We start from the raw sequence: 14,008 nt of genomic DNA, 5'->3' as shown, positions 1-14,008 counted from the left end.
CCAGAGCAAACGCGTCTCGGCCAGAGCAATCGCAGACGCGTCTCGGCCAGAGCAAACACAGACGCGTCTCGGTCTGTTGACCTAGACCGACTCGGATTTGCATATCCGAGTCGGTAGCGTCCGCGACTGCTAGGGGCGCGTCTGGGACGCGCCCCAGGCAATCCGATGGTGTCTCGGACTTCGTCCAGAAGCTTCCTCCAGACCCATGAGGATGCGTCTGGGGTGCTCTGGCCAGATGCATCTGAATGCGTCTGGGACGGCCTAGGGGTCTCGGACTTGGTCCGAAACACACCCTAAGGCGTGGCCTTAGGCCAGACATGTCTAGGACGCGTCTGGGCCTAGGCTGACGTCCTGGCCTAGTGCTAGGAGGTGTCCTATGCCTAGGCCGAGAGCAAGGAAGCGTCTGGCCCAGACCGAGAGCAAGAAAGCGTCTGGCCCAGGCCAAGACGCACCTAGTCTCGGCCAGACCGTGCTAGGCACGGCCCGAGCACTTGACCATAGGGGCGGAACGTGCATGGGTCGGACCTATGCACTTCCTAGGGCTCTTTGGCCTGGACCACCTTGTTGGGCCTTGACCTTAGAGTCTTGGGCCTTGACCAAGGAATGTCCCGGGCCTTTCTGAGTTTGACCTAGGTCCACAGACCGAAATTTTACGGGTCTTGACCCGAGTAGGAGCTTTTCAGACGAAAATCAAAATTCTCTCCTGATTCCACCCAAATTTTACCGGAATAGTTCCGGACCCACCCAATACCTGAAACAGGTTTTTTAAAAAAATTGATTTTGGAAATCATTAAGAATCAAACCAATTTTTTCCGAAATTGACCCGGGCTTCAAAAGCCCAAAACGGAGTTTTTCTTAAAATTGATTTTAGAAATCATAAAAGTTGAAACCGGAACGCACCATTAGTCGAATTTTTTGAATTTAGACTTAAGGTCCGTAATGTGACATGTGATGTCAACAAGAATATCTACCGGAGTATCATGCATATATAATTCTTAACCTTTAAATATTATATGAATGCGTGTGATGTGAATGCGGGAAACTAGTATGACCATAGAAATTGTTTCTTTTATTCTGGTTTAAGCACGGATGGGTGCAAATTTGTAATTAATTTTAATTTCACGTTTATACGATCTACGAATCGTTAGAGTCTTAGAGTTTAGGGTTTATGAGTCCATTGAAGAAGCTCGAGGATGAGATCTAAAGGCGAGTGGGAGAAATCAATGGAGGTTCAAAGATGGCGATCTGAGGCGAGCCAAAGATGAAACAAGAAGGCCATACTAGGATCCATGTCTGCTTGATTTACTTTTTCGCGCGTATTTACTTACTTATTTACGCTTTATGTCGTGATTGTTAGTTAGGCTAAGTAGTTCACTATAACACATGCCAGACTAACGTAAAAGTCCCTAAAAGTAATTTTGAGTAAAGTGACTATCCAGATTAAGACACTCGTTGCGCCCTTGTTCGTGATGGTGGGCCTGCCGCCGCAGAGTGCCATCTCTACCTCGGGACAATGCGGGTAGGCCTATGGCAGAGGTCTACACGTCTAAATGGTTCCACTCAACGAGATCAACAAAAAAGAGTTTTGGATACTCGAGGCAAAAGGATAGATTAGTCATTCATTATTGAAATTTATCAACTGAGAGTCATAAGGGTATGATTAGTGAAGTAGTTCCCAACCTGGAACGACGGAGTCAAGGGCAAGGCCCTAGTCCGCTTTACTCCGAAAAACTGGGATCTTGGAATCACGTTATTCAATCGGGGACAATTTTATATTGAATAATGTGGGAAAAACTGAATTTTTCCAAAAACGATAACTTTAAAACTTTGCAATTCTTTCACGTAGAATGAAGATGACACAAGGAAATGAGTTCAACATTGAATCACACCTAAGGGAGAGGTTGATCAACTTCTTAGAAATGGAAGAAGGAATCCGAGATTAGTTCTCAGATTCAAAAGGAAAGCATACTAGAATACGCAATGTTGACTCATACCGAAGAAGGTCAAAAGCCTTTTGCAAGCAATCGTAGAACATTCTCTTTGGAAGAGTAATGGATGCTAGCACGACCATTAAGACAAACTGAGGAAGAAGTTCCTACAAAAGTCATAAATGGAGAGGTACGAAACCTCCAAGGCAATCTGAAAGTCATCCTAAGAGAAGATAACAGAATTCATCTATCACCCAGTTCGATGTCGATTGAACAAAGATAGATAATACCTTAGATGAGTCACTCAGATTGTTACGAACAACTGAGCAGAACACACTGGAATATCAAATCTAAGAAAGGTTCTTTAGATTTGGTAAAAGGAATCTAAGAAAGAGTCCTTGAGATTCAAAAGGGGCAAAGGGTCAGTCAAGTGAGACAAACATTTGATCAATGAAAAGGCAAGTAGTTGCCGAGTTCATGATCAAGAATGTACCTCATTACTGTGAATGTTTCCAAATAATGGCTAGACCATTTAAGAGGAAACTACCCTTATCACCTAGAAGACAAAAGGAGCGGAATTATGAATTCCGGTTCTAGTATCCTTGTAAACAAAGTTAAACAAGTATTATAGAATTCCTTTATTAGGTATGTAAGACCAGATGAGCGGCTCAGTGGGAGCTCAAGGGAATTACAAACTTGACTAAAAGGAGTAAAGATCCAAGAGGCAGCAGAAGCAGTATTGCTAAGGATGCTAAAAGAGATCGAAGTCTTCTTTTAGACACTGATCGAAGTAGACCATTCGGTGTCCCAAGTAGAGGAACGACAATTGGAGCTCTTGGTCTTCTCAAAACGATTGGAAAGGTTCGAGGGAAAATTAGCGATTAAGGTAATCTCTAACTCTTAGTTGATTATTAGTTTATGCATGTGATCCTGGGATACTAATGTTAGACATGTGATGTCTGATATTCCGCTAACGACATTAGTAGACACCACCAATACCCAATAGAGGTAGCGTATGAAAGTATGTCGACGTTAGAAGTTGTCTTTATATTGCATCTAATGAAAGAAGTTATGGAGATCACTGATTTACTTTGTCAATCTTTGCAATGCCAATCTCAAGATAGTGTGAATGCTATGAAACTTGTTTCTTCTACCAAAGTATTTATCTAAAATTTGGGAGATGTCGGATGGGATGTTCTACTTGCAAAGGTAAATTCTTTTTGTGAGGCGCGAAATATAGATCTTCCAGATATGAATACTCGATATGTTAGAAGGAAGGCTAAAGCTCACTATCAACAAGGAAATTTATCAAATGAACAATTTTACAGGCTAGATATTTTTTATGTTGCAATAGATTTTCATTGGTACGAGTTAAATAGTCGATTTAGTGACAACTCAGTAGAACTTCTTGTTCTTAGCTCATCATTGGTTCCTCGTGAAGTTTGCAATTCTTATAGGATTGATGATATTTGTAATATGGTAGATAAGTTTTATCCACGAGATTTCTTAGATCATGAGAAGATGCATTTGACAATACAACTACAACATTATGAATATTATGTAGTTCAATGTCCAGACTTCAAAAATTTGAAGACGATCTCAGGTTCGTGTCTATGGTTGGAAAAAACTAGAATAGCAATAAGGTATCCCTTTCTTTGTCGACTAGTTGAGCTTGTGTTAACTCTTCGTGTTTCTACTACAACAGTTGAACGATCTTTTCATCTATGCGCATAATTAAAACAAGCCTACGCGACAAAATGGATGATAATTTTCTCTCAGATTCTTTGATTTTGTACATAGAAAAAGAAATTTCTCAGAAGTTTAGCACAAAATCCATCATAGATGATTTTAGAGATTTTAAGGAGCGACGGGTTCCATTTTGATACATTAAAGAGGAAAAAACTATTACGCGTAGTAGTCTCATGTTATTTTTTATTTATGTTTAATCTTTATGACTTACTTGTTATTTTTATATGTAATTTTGAATGAAAGTGCTTCATAAAATTTTCAAACTAGTTTATGACTAGAATGATTCGACCCCCTCCTAAGAAAAGTTCTAGTTCCGTCCCTGCCAACCACCAACTTCGGCAACCACCAATACCACTATTTTTCTCCTTTCACCACCACCACCACCACCACCTCCATTTCATCTTTTCGACAATTTGAGTATAGCAACGGTTCATCTCACAAACGGGAACTTATCAAAATTCTCTTTGCAAGTTCCTCTATATTATTTATCTGTACGATTGTACTGATGCTTTATGTTACACTACACATCAATTTCATCTTTCTGTTCGTTTGAGTATATAACTAATTTTATTGTATCGAAGAAAGTTGTTCAAGAACCAACATGTGAGTGTATAGGAAAAGTGACTGTGTTAGGATAAAAATGTGTTTAAATGTGAGTGAATAATCGTGAGGGTATTGGGTACAAATGGTGAGTGTATATAACATTTCTCATTCTTATCTCCATGTTGGTTAGTTGGGCTTGGGTCTGTTAACCCATAAGAGCACCGTTTGGCATCTATAATGAAGGCAACTAAAATTTTGTTTCGCCCATGAGGTCTTGGGATCGAATTTCGGTTGAAGCAGTTTATCACCAAGATTTATCTCATGTAATATAGGCACTAAATAAAGTAGATGTTGTCGGGCGTTAGGCCTCTTTAATTATTGGTTTAACTTAGGTGGTTATCATGCTCATCACATCTTAATGATGTATCAATGTCGTGTAACGACTAACGTAGATCGTAGTCGATTTCTCAAAAAAAAAAAAACTAAAATTTTCTTTCCATGTTGGTTATTTGGGCCTTTTAGCCTACCGATCCATTCCGGATCGATCGAATTGGTACGGAAGTTGTAACATGGGAAAACCACGGAAAACACGACTTATTTGAATAACCCGGTGACTTACCAATTGTAGAAGTAGGATCTATAAAATCAAATTGGCAATGGCATCTATGAAGAGAGCCCAACTCTATTGACCCATTAGCAAGGCCTATTATTAGTTTTCGAGGCATCACTAGAATTGTAAAGATTGATCAGCTAATCGTCACACGAAGCAATTCGTAGTCCCGACCATTGATGGACTTTTAAGTTTTGACCGATATAAGAATGTAATATTCCTATCAAAAAAAGATATAAAAATGTAATATACTAATATCCCTTAACTTGTATTTATATATCCAAAAATGAATGCTTGTATCTTTGTGTTTCTCAGATATTTTAGGAAACAAAAAACTTATGGCCATCATTTGGTTGGTTTCCAGGTCGGTCCCATACTCCAAATAGCACTATTGTACCTTATGTTCTAATTCACAACTAAATAGCTTTAATGATTCTCAACTCACTTATGGCTTGAAAGCATAAAAGAAAATTTAAAAATCAATCAAACTATGTCCTACCCCCTACCTAATCACTGATATTAAAATGTAGATCCACTTTTGTAGAGGCGTGACCCATTCAACAAGTCTTGTTTATCACTTTCAAACATCAACTTTTCTAACAAACCTAAAAGGAAGTTTCTTCTTGTAAGAAAAACATATTATTGTATTTGGAGAGCAACTTTAAGGTGTAAAACCTCCAAATAACCTTTTTTTTGGCTAACAAGAGCTGTAGGGAACTCACTGAAGCTCCTCGAGTATAGCTCCCCTTAGAGCTTAATGGAGCTCTTTCCAGAACTTGGAGTTTGTGTTGAGTTTCATATTTCATCATGGGATTATGATAATGAGAGAAAGAAATGAAGAAAAAATGAGGATGGAAGTGGGGGTTCCACAACAAAAAATGTAGTAGGAGTAAAAGAATTGTTTTTTCAAAGTTCTATTGGTTGTTAACATTTTCAAGAGGGGAGTTTTTGTTGGGTTTTGCTCCTAATGGGAAAATCTAATTGGGTTTGGTTTAAGAAACAAATTCGAGTCCTTAATCTTAATTAGAATTTGAGAACACAATTAGAAATGCACAAGAGAAGAGGAGAGAGAAGGAGGTTGCCGAAGAGCGGGGAATAACTTTTTCAACACGCACAGTCTTCGTTGTTCGGAAAATCCGACGGTGAGTTCTCTCCGATTGAACTGAAATTTAGCAGAAATATTCTTGACTTATTCATCTAATATTTGTACGGTCTGATCGTGGATTGGTGGCCGGAATCCTAGTGAATTGAGAGTCGTTTTGGACTGCAAATTTCTGGGCTGTTTTTGTTCTTTCTTGTGAGGGTTTCTCCGTGTTTGAGATTGATCCCTTTTTGGAGTCTGAGTCTCGGGTGGACGTAGTCTGTAACTACTTTGCTTATTATAGTTGATTTGGTTGGACTACGAGTCCCGTGGTTTTTACTTCTCGTATTGAAGGATTTTTTCACGTTAAAAATCGTTGTCTTATTTACTTTCAGTTATTTGTTTATTGCTCCTACTATTCTTCTATATTATCCTCGTAACTAACACAAAGAGGGAAAACTTATATTTCCGCTGCGTCGACTCGACCCGTTTTTCCCAACAGTTTTACAGGGGTCTTCCATTCTTGTTAAAAGGGCCCATCTTGTGAATTCGTTGCGAGTCCACCGAATTCACAATTAGGTACGAGTTCACCGAAATTTCAAAAATAGGTTACTGGAGTCAATTCGGTAGGTTCGTACTGAATGGTCTCTTATGAATTCGGTAGGCTCGTACCGAATTCACAAGGAGTCTTTTAACAAAAATGGGAGGGCCCTTTTAAACTACCCTTCTCAAGATATCAATATACAAAAAAGTAATTTTTTCCGTATATGCGACTTCCAAAAGATCCTATACGTGACTTTCAAATGATATATTTTCAATGTTGGTATTAATTTCCTACCATTTCCAGTGGATGTTTGGTAACTGATTCATCAACTCTGAGTGCACCGTGTCAACTTCTTAAAATCTCAGGAAACAACATACTAGAAACAAATCGCTAAATGTTATTATGTGAAAATAAAAATGGTAAAAGTGCACCAAACCTTTAAAATAATGATTGTTCTTTAAAATAACGATTTTTCTTTGTCCCATTCTGATACAAATAAAGTTAGGCCATGTTTGTCGGACGGGAATGGAATGTGATTCCCGGGAATCACATTCCCGTAACACGATTCCCGGGAATCAGATTATTCAGTTTGATGTTTGGTTTGGCCAGGAATAGGAATTCGATTCCTGATAGATTCCTAACTTGGTGTTTGGTTCGTGTAGGAATCGGAATATAATTTTTTGTAAAATTCCTATTATATCCTTAAACTACATAAATAAAACGTCAATTTTATTATGTACTTTAATCAATATTATTTATTCAAAATTGCAGATATGAAATAGTAACATGACACACCAATTAAATAGTATCTAAAATGCCAACAACCTTTGGTTGGAGTCGTAAAAGGTATAATCTTCCACTTCGGAGGTCAAAGGTTCGAGGGACGCTGACCATTTAAAAAAAAATTATTTAAAATAAATAAAGGTCATTGCTAAATTTTTTTCTTTTTAAACATTATGAAATCGATTGTAATGAAAAAAGAAAAAGAGAAGAGAGAAAAAACTAGAGAGGGAGAAAAAGTTACATTTGAGCGAGAGAAAGTATTGCTATGGTGGTGGCTAAGGTTTTTAATTTTTTTAGTTGTGATATTGTGTGGAGGACGATTTTAATAATAGTCATTCTAATATTTTATTAAGGATAATTTGGTCTATAAATATTAAAACAAAGCATTCCCGGGAATGGGAATCACAAACCCACCCCCCTCCCTGGGTTTGCTATTACTCCATTTTGAGGGAATTCTATTCCCCCGGGAATAGGATTCCCACTGCATTCCCGCGAGCCAAACAATATTAGGATTGTGATTCCCAGGAATCACATTCCATTCCCACGCGATTCCCGCGCGCCAAGTAAAAAAGTATGGTGCGGTTAAATAATATCTTCCAAATAAATAGTAGTATGATTACAATTTTTATTACCTTTTTGTTTTGTTGAAGATAATTTTATTACTTGGCCAAAGAAAATGACTAAGTTTTATTGTATTATAGGGCATATATATATTTATGCAATTTACACTTTTTTTTTTTTGGCGAGTCATAATTTTTTTTTTGATGATATTTGCGAGTCATAATTGACCTAGACAATGTGGTGTTTCTTAAGTAAATATGGTATTCATATGTGTCCTTGTTTAATGTTTCCCTTAAATATCGATATCAAAAGAAGTTTTTTTTTTTTGTTGAAGGTTATCAAAAGAAGTTAGAGGAACCATCCTTTCAAACCCCTTTACCCTCATTATCCGAATTTGAGGATAAGGTTAATGAAGTATACATGTGAGGGCAATCAATCACAAGGTAGGTAAGGCCTTTTGGATATAGGGTAACTCCACAAGTCCTGTCCTTTACCTAAACACATGATACTTAATAAGTTTTATACATTTGTATAGGTAAAGTCGGTCATTGTTGATAGTATGACCTAAATTCAAAACCGTGACCTTCACAACCAACCATAATAAATTTTAAAAAGTGGTTGTTTGGTTTTTTCATCCAAAATAATTTTACCTAATTTATTGGAATATAATATGGTTATTTTTTTTTGAATTGTTCAGCGTGTGCCTCTAACCCTTGACCTCTAGGTGGAAGATTATACCTCTTACCACTCCAACCAAGGGTTGTTGGGGTATATAATATAGTTATTTGTGCCAAAATAATATAGTTAAATGTCAGTTTAAGTTAAACTAACCACAAATGATAGTTTGGACCAAAAATTTTTGTTCAGTCACATGGGTGACGTTTAAATTTTTCTCATAACAGAAAAACTTTGGTTTTGTACATAAAAATGTTAGATTATGTTTTCTTTTCACATGTGTAACATTTACATTTTTTTCATAAAAAAAAGATTTTCTTTTCGGAGAACGATGCAAAGAAAAATAAACAATCTCAAACGGGATCTTAAAGTATTTTAGCCAATTGTTTCCCTCTTTATAAAGCATTTAGAATCACACAAAGACATGTTACAGGTCTCTGTATAATGTTGGATGGTTTATAATTGGATATTGCGTGACATTCACGTTTAGGCATAAGCTCCGACATACACGCATCAAACTAAAGCGTTAGCCAAAAGAGATGTACCGCGCCCGTAAGGCGCGGTGGACACCTAGTCGGAATAAAAAACAACAAAATGATGATAAAAGTTTTCTAAAAACAAAAATCGAAAAAAATAACAATAAAAACGAAAAAAACACTTTACAACTAAATAGGAACGACATTTCGGTTAAATAAAAACATTCAGAAGCAACAAGGAAATGACTAAACAACACTCGAGTTAAAAGATAAAATAAAAATAACAGTAAAAATAAAACAAAACACTTTAAGAACAAAACCAGTGAAAATTGGAAGCATCTGGATTCGCGATATAAACGTTTATTTTTTGTTTTGTTATGGTTCTTTTGGTAATTCCATTCCTAGTGGCCTAACCAGTTATTTTAAAATTGTAGAGACTATTTTCACTATGTTTAGAGAATGAATGACACATAACGTCATAGAAAGAATCATGAAAAATTCAAAATCTGCGTCCAAATTGGAAAAAATCCACCCAAGAAAATTAAGTTGAAAACACCATTTTTTGACATTTTTTTAGATGTGTCACCATACATAATTATATTGTTAACAAGACAGTCCTATTTTTTCATAATCCTTTTTTTACCCTTTTATGTTGATAACATATATAAATATGTTGTTATAAACTGTTGACAACATATATAATTGTGTTGTTATAAATTGTTGACAATATATACAATAGTGTTATGATTTGTTATAAAATGTTGGCGACATATATAATTGCCCGGACTTGTTATAAAATGTTTACGACATATATATAATTATGTTCTTAACAACATATATAATACATTAGCCAAAATATTTTTTTCCGTTTATAGGTTTGTCAAATACAAAGGATAATATGCATAACATTTTAACTTTGTTCAATAGACAAATTAAAAAATGCATTAGTCTAAATGTTTATGTTGAAAGTGTTATGACAAACGAGGTTTGCTATGACCGAAATCAAATAATCCAAGAAAAGCAATAGGAAATAAAGAACAATCACACAAAACACAAATTAAAGAACAACGACGCGATGATTTTCACTACGATAAGCAAACAAGTTACACAAGAAATTCGTAAGAATTAGACACAGATATCTCCTAGGATTTTAGTTTATATAGCCAGTAAACTCTAATCTCACCGCCTCACCGGCTCTATTTCTAAATCCAAAATACACATGGATACGCTAACACTAATAACTGACAAAAGTCCAGCTCCGCATTTTAGCTCTGTCTCGAAGATCAGCTCTGCCTCAGACCCCTGCTTCGCATACCAGCCCTGTCTCAGTAATCAGCTTCGCTAACAGGTCTAAAATTCCGCACCGAGACCTTTTGTCTCGTTAGGCAATTACCATTGCCTTGTAAGCGGGTTGGCGGGTTGTAAACCGGGTTCAATATCAACCCATATTCAAGACACTTTAAACAGAAAACATAACAAAAAAATGTGGAAGCTATTTCTTTCTTCACAAGACAAATCAAAAAATGTTTTAGCCAAAATTAGTGCCAGTCAACGTGTTTGTCAAATCAAAAAGAAGAAATGCAAAACATTTTTGCAAAATAATTTTTTAGCAAAAATAAATTTGCTCAGAAATTTACAAAATTATTGAGAGCTAACCGAGACTTTCATTTCAGGGATAAATTGTACTGTTACGAAATCAGTATTTTTTTTTTACAATACTATTCAGGTTTTGGCCTAATTTCCTATTATCCCATAAATCTTGGATTTTATAATTATGATCCCGTACCTCATCACCACATACATATTGATATGTTCCACAACTGGGTAGATGTGTTTAATTTCATTGTTAGGTAGTAATGGTGTAAGGTACGTGTAAAGTAGTATGACCTAATCCTATATATTAAAACAACTCAGTCGGTTACATGAGGGATAAGTTTGGTCGTCTAATTATTTTGGGAGTTTGACATATATCACATCCGACGGTTGGTATAATAACTTATTCATGTAAATTAAATCAAAATAGAAAAGTATTAGTGTAAATCGACCAAAATCAGTTACGATATCCCTAAAATCAGAGGATATAGTTAGGTTGGCCAATTTCAGTATCCATAATTTTGTAAACAAACCATGAAAATAGTTAAAATTGTTGATTATTTAGGAGGTTTATACCCTTGGGCTGTTGAAATTAATTCTAGCTCATTTTCGAAGGACTTAAGACAGATATTATTGCATATCATCGTATTTTGGGGTGGAGGTCTTCTCATTTTGTATCTAAATATATTTTAGTAATATCTTTTATTCTCTTAAATAAAGAGTTAGGGTTATTTCTCAAATGGCCCCCAACTTTGTGACCAGCTTCCTGCCTAGCCCCCTTCTTTAGCAAATATTCCCATATGGCCCCCTTTTTTCGTTATCTTTAACTTTTCGTTACTCTCACTCCTCCATCTCATTTCTTCTCTCTGCCACATCATCAAACATGCCACATCATCATCTTCTCCGGCATAGGTCGCCGGCCAGCCAAATTTCCGGTCGGTGACCTGCAAACTTAAAAAAAAAAATTTCTATTTTTCTTCCTTTCTCTCTCCTGACTTCTCTCTCTTCTTCTTCATCTCTCTCTTCCCCTATCTTCTCTCTCTCTCTAATTTTTTTTTTTTAAATTTGATTTCATCTCTCTCTAAACTCTAGCGAAGGGGGTTTCCCTTCGCCGGAGGTCGGGTAGACCTTGAAGGTCTGTTCCGACAGATCTTGAATGTCAGCCCGACCTCCGGCGAAGGGAAACCCCCTTCACTGGATGTTAGAGAGAGAGGAGAGATGAAATCAAATATTTTTTTTTTAGATAGAGAGAGAGTGAGAGAGAGGGGAAGAGAGAGAGAAATCAAGAGAGAGAGAGAGAGAGAGAAAGAAGAAGAGGTTTTTTTTTCAAGTTTGAAGGTCGCCGGCCGAAAATTTGGCCGGCCGGCGACCCATGCTGGAGAAGATGATGATGTCGCGTGTTAGGTGACTTGGCAGAGAGAGGAAATGAGATGGAGGAGTGAGAGTAACAGAAAGTTAAGGATAACGGAAAAAGGGGTCATATGGAAATATTTGTTAAAGTAGAGGGGGCTAGGCAGGAAGCTGGTCACAAAGTTGGGGGCCATTTGGGAAATAACCCAAAGAATTAACTGGCTTCAAGACGTACTTAGAAAACTCCTATGCAGATAATTATCAAGATCAAAGCTACCCCAACTAAAACTCTGAAAGCAGTTACTATAGAAGACAAAAAGAAGAACCAAACAAAATGGACCCCTCCAGAAGCACCCTATCTCAAGATCAACATTGACGCTTCTTTCACTTTACTAACAGAAATAGCAAGTATAAGTTGTATTATTCATGATGATAAAACAAACTTTATAATGGCATTATCAGATACAGTTAGAGGACAAAATCTGGAAGAATGTGAATGCTTACAATGCACGACGCAATGCTTTGGGCAAAGGTCAGCAAAAAGGGAATCTGTGTCAACTCTGGAATCTAAGACTTAGAATGGGAAGTTTGGACAAGCGAGCTCGATGCCTTAATCTCTGCCTTCCAGGCAAAGTGTCGAATACTGCCTCGCCATATTACAACCATGATCCAAAAGATTCACTTAACGAAATTGGTTTGCGGCCACATTAGCCGGTGATTTCCCACCCATGCAAACTTATATAAATAACACAGGTTTGCATTGATAACGGATCCAATTCTCAACCTTTGATTTGTGATTGATTGATCTGACTTGAGCGTCGGAGTCTTTACAAGTACCCCCCTCTACAAAAAAGATATTGAGTCAGCATTATAGCAAGAGGAAAGAATGCTTCAAAGAAAAAAAAGATGAAAAAGAGAAAGAATCCACAGAAGATCCCAGAATCATTTTTCAAGAGATATCTAACCACTCATCATCAACATGTGTAAATTGTAGTTACATGTTTTAATTAAAGTCCCTCTCCTAGTATGCCACGTATTATGAATAATCTTATGTTTCTAATGTTGTCAATGTACCTCTAATGTATTTTAATATATTTTGTATTTTTTTTTGTGATGAACAATATATATTTTGTACTTGAAAACCATAACTATATACTCATACAAATGAGATAAAGGCTAAAAAAAATGTATAACTAGTGGGGAAGTTGATTGATGATAGTAATTAGGAAGGTCACAAGAATGTAATAGAAGAATGGGCAACCACAAAGGAGAAGTAAAGGAATCAAAAGGAGAAGACGAAAAAGATAAAAAGAGAGGTGGTAGTTTGAAAGACTCTCCCATGTGAGTGGGTGGGGCAACAACATGACACAAAGTTTTGCAAATTTAGGGTAGATAATACCAAAAAGGTCTCACTACCCTCTCTCTCTCTTTCTAACTCCACCATCCTTGTCCAAACTTCCACCGCACAAGGTTGGAAAGAAGAAAAAAGAGAAAAAGAAGAGAAATGATACATCAATAAAAGGACAGGAATAGTAAAAGAACTATCAAGGAAGGGCAAATCCAGTTGCTCTGCATAACCGTTTTATCCAGGAGAGAGAAAGAGAGTTCGTGTTCGTGTTTTCCGGCGAGGGGTCTCCCTTCGCCGGATCTTCCTCTTTTGCTTTCCTTTTTCGTTTTTCTTTTCCTTTTTCTATCTTTTAGCGTTGATTGATCAGGCTATGGTGGTGGTATGAGAGGGGGTTTGGCTTCAGAGTTGGTGGTGTTTAGAGGGACTGGTGATGGAGTTTGGATGGTGGTTAGGGACGGTTCTTGTGTGTAGGTGGAGGTGGTTGTGTGGAAAAGTGAAGAACATGGAAGTGCTTTAATGGTGATGGTGGTGGAGTTGTATTTCTGTGGTGGTGGTGGTGGGTTATGTGGTCTTCCTTGGGTGGGTTATGATGGTTTAGTCATGGTGGTGTGTTATAAAGGTGTGTTCTTTCTCTATCTGATTGTTGCTCATAATCTGTTCGACGAAATTCCTGACTTGAGAGTGTTGCTGTTTTGCCTTACTCACTTGGGTCTTTTATTATGGATGGATGGTGGGATGGAAAGCCCCAAAATTACATCTTCTAGTAT

General features: G+C 36.9%; 1 long non-coding RNA gene across 2 annotated transcripts; it reads left to right on the top strand.

The window, feature by feature from the left end:
* Positions 1–5,242: 5,242 nt before the first annotated feature.
* LOC147538667 (uncharacterized) lies at positions 5,243–12,962 on the top strand. 2 transcript variants are annotated; one of them, XR_015225768.1, is made up of 3 exons: positions 5,243–5,972; positions 8,134–8,242; positions 12,148–12,962. It is a non-coding gene; the product is annotated as an uncharacterized LOC147538667 (long non-coding RNA). The 2 variants fall into 2 exon arrangements; XR_015225769.1 differs by having other exon boundaries at positions 8,134–8,246.
* The last annotated feature ends 1,046 nt before the right edge of the window (positions 12,963–14,008 follow it).

This window comes from Eschscholzia californica, unplaced genomic scaffold (genome assembly GCF_041429995.1).
Source record: "Eschscholzia californica isolate CP2 unplaced genomic scaffold, dmEscCali1.0.p SCAF_5, whole genome shotgun sequence".
NCBI lineage: Eukaryota > Viridiplantae > Streptophyta > Magnoliopsida > Ranunculales > Papaveraceae > Eschscholzia > Eschscholzia californica.
Note: the sequence above shows the minus strand (reverse complement) of the source record. Positions and strands in the feature narration are given on the sequence as shown.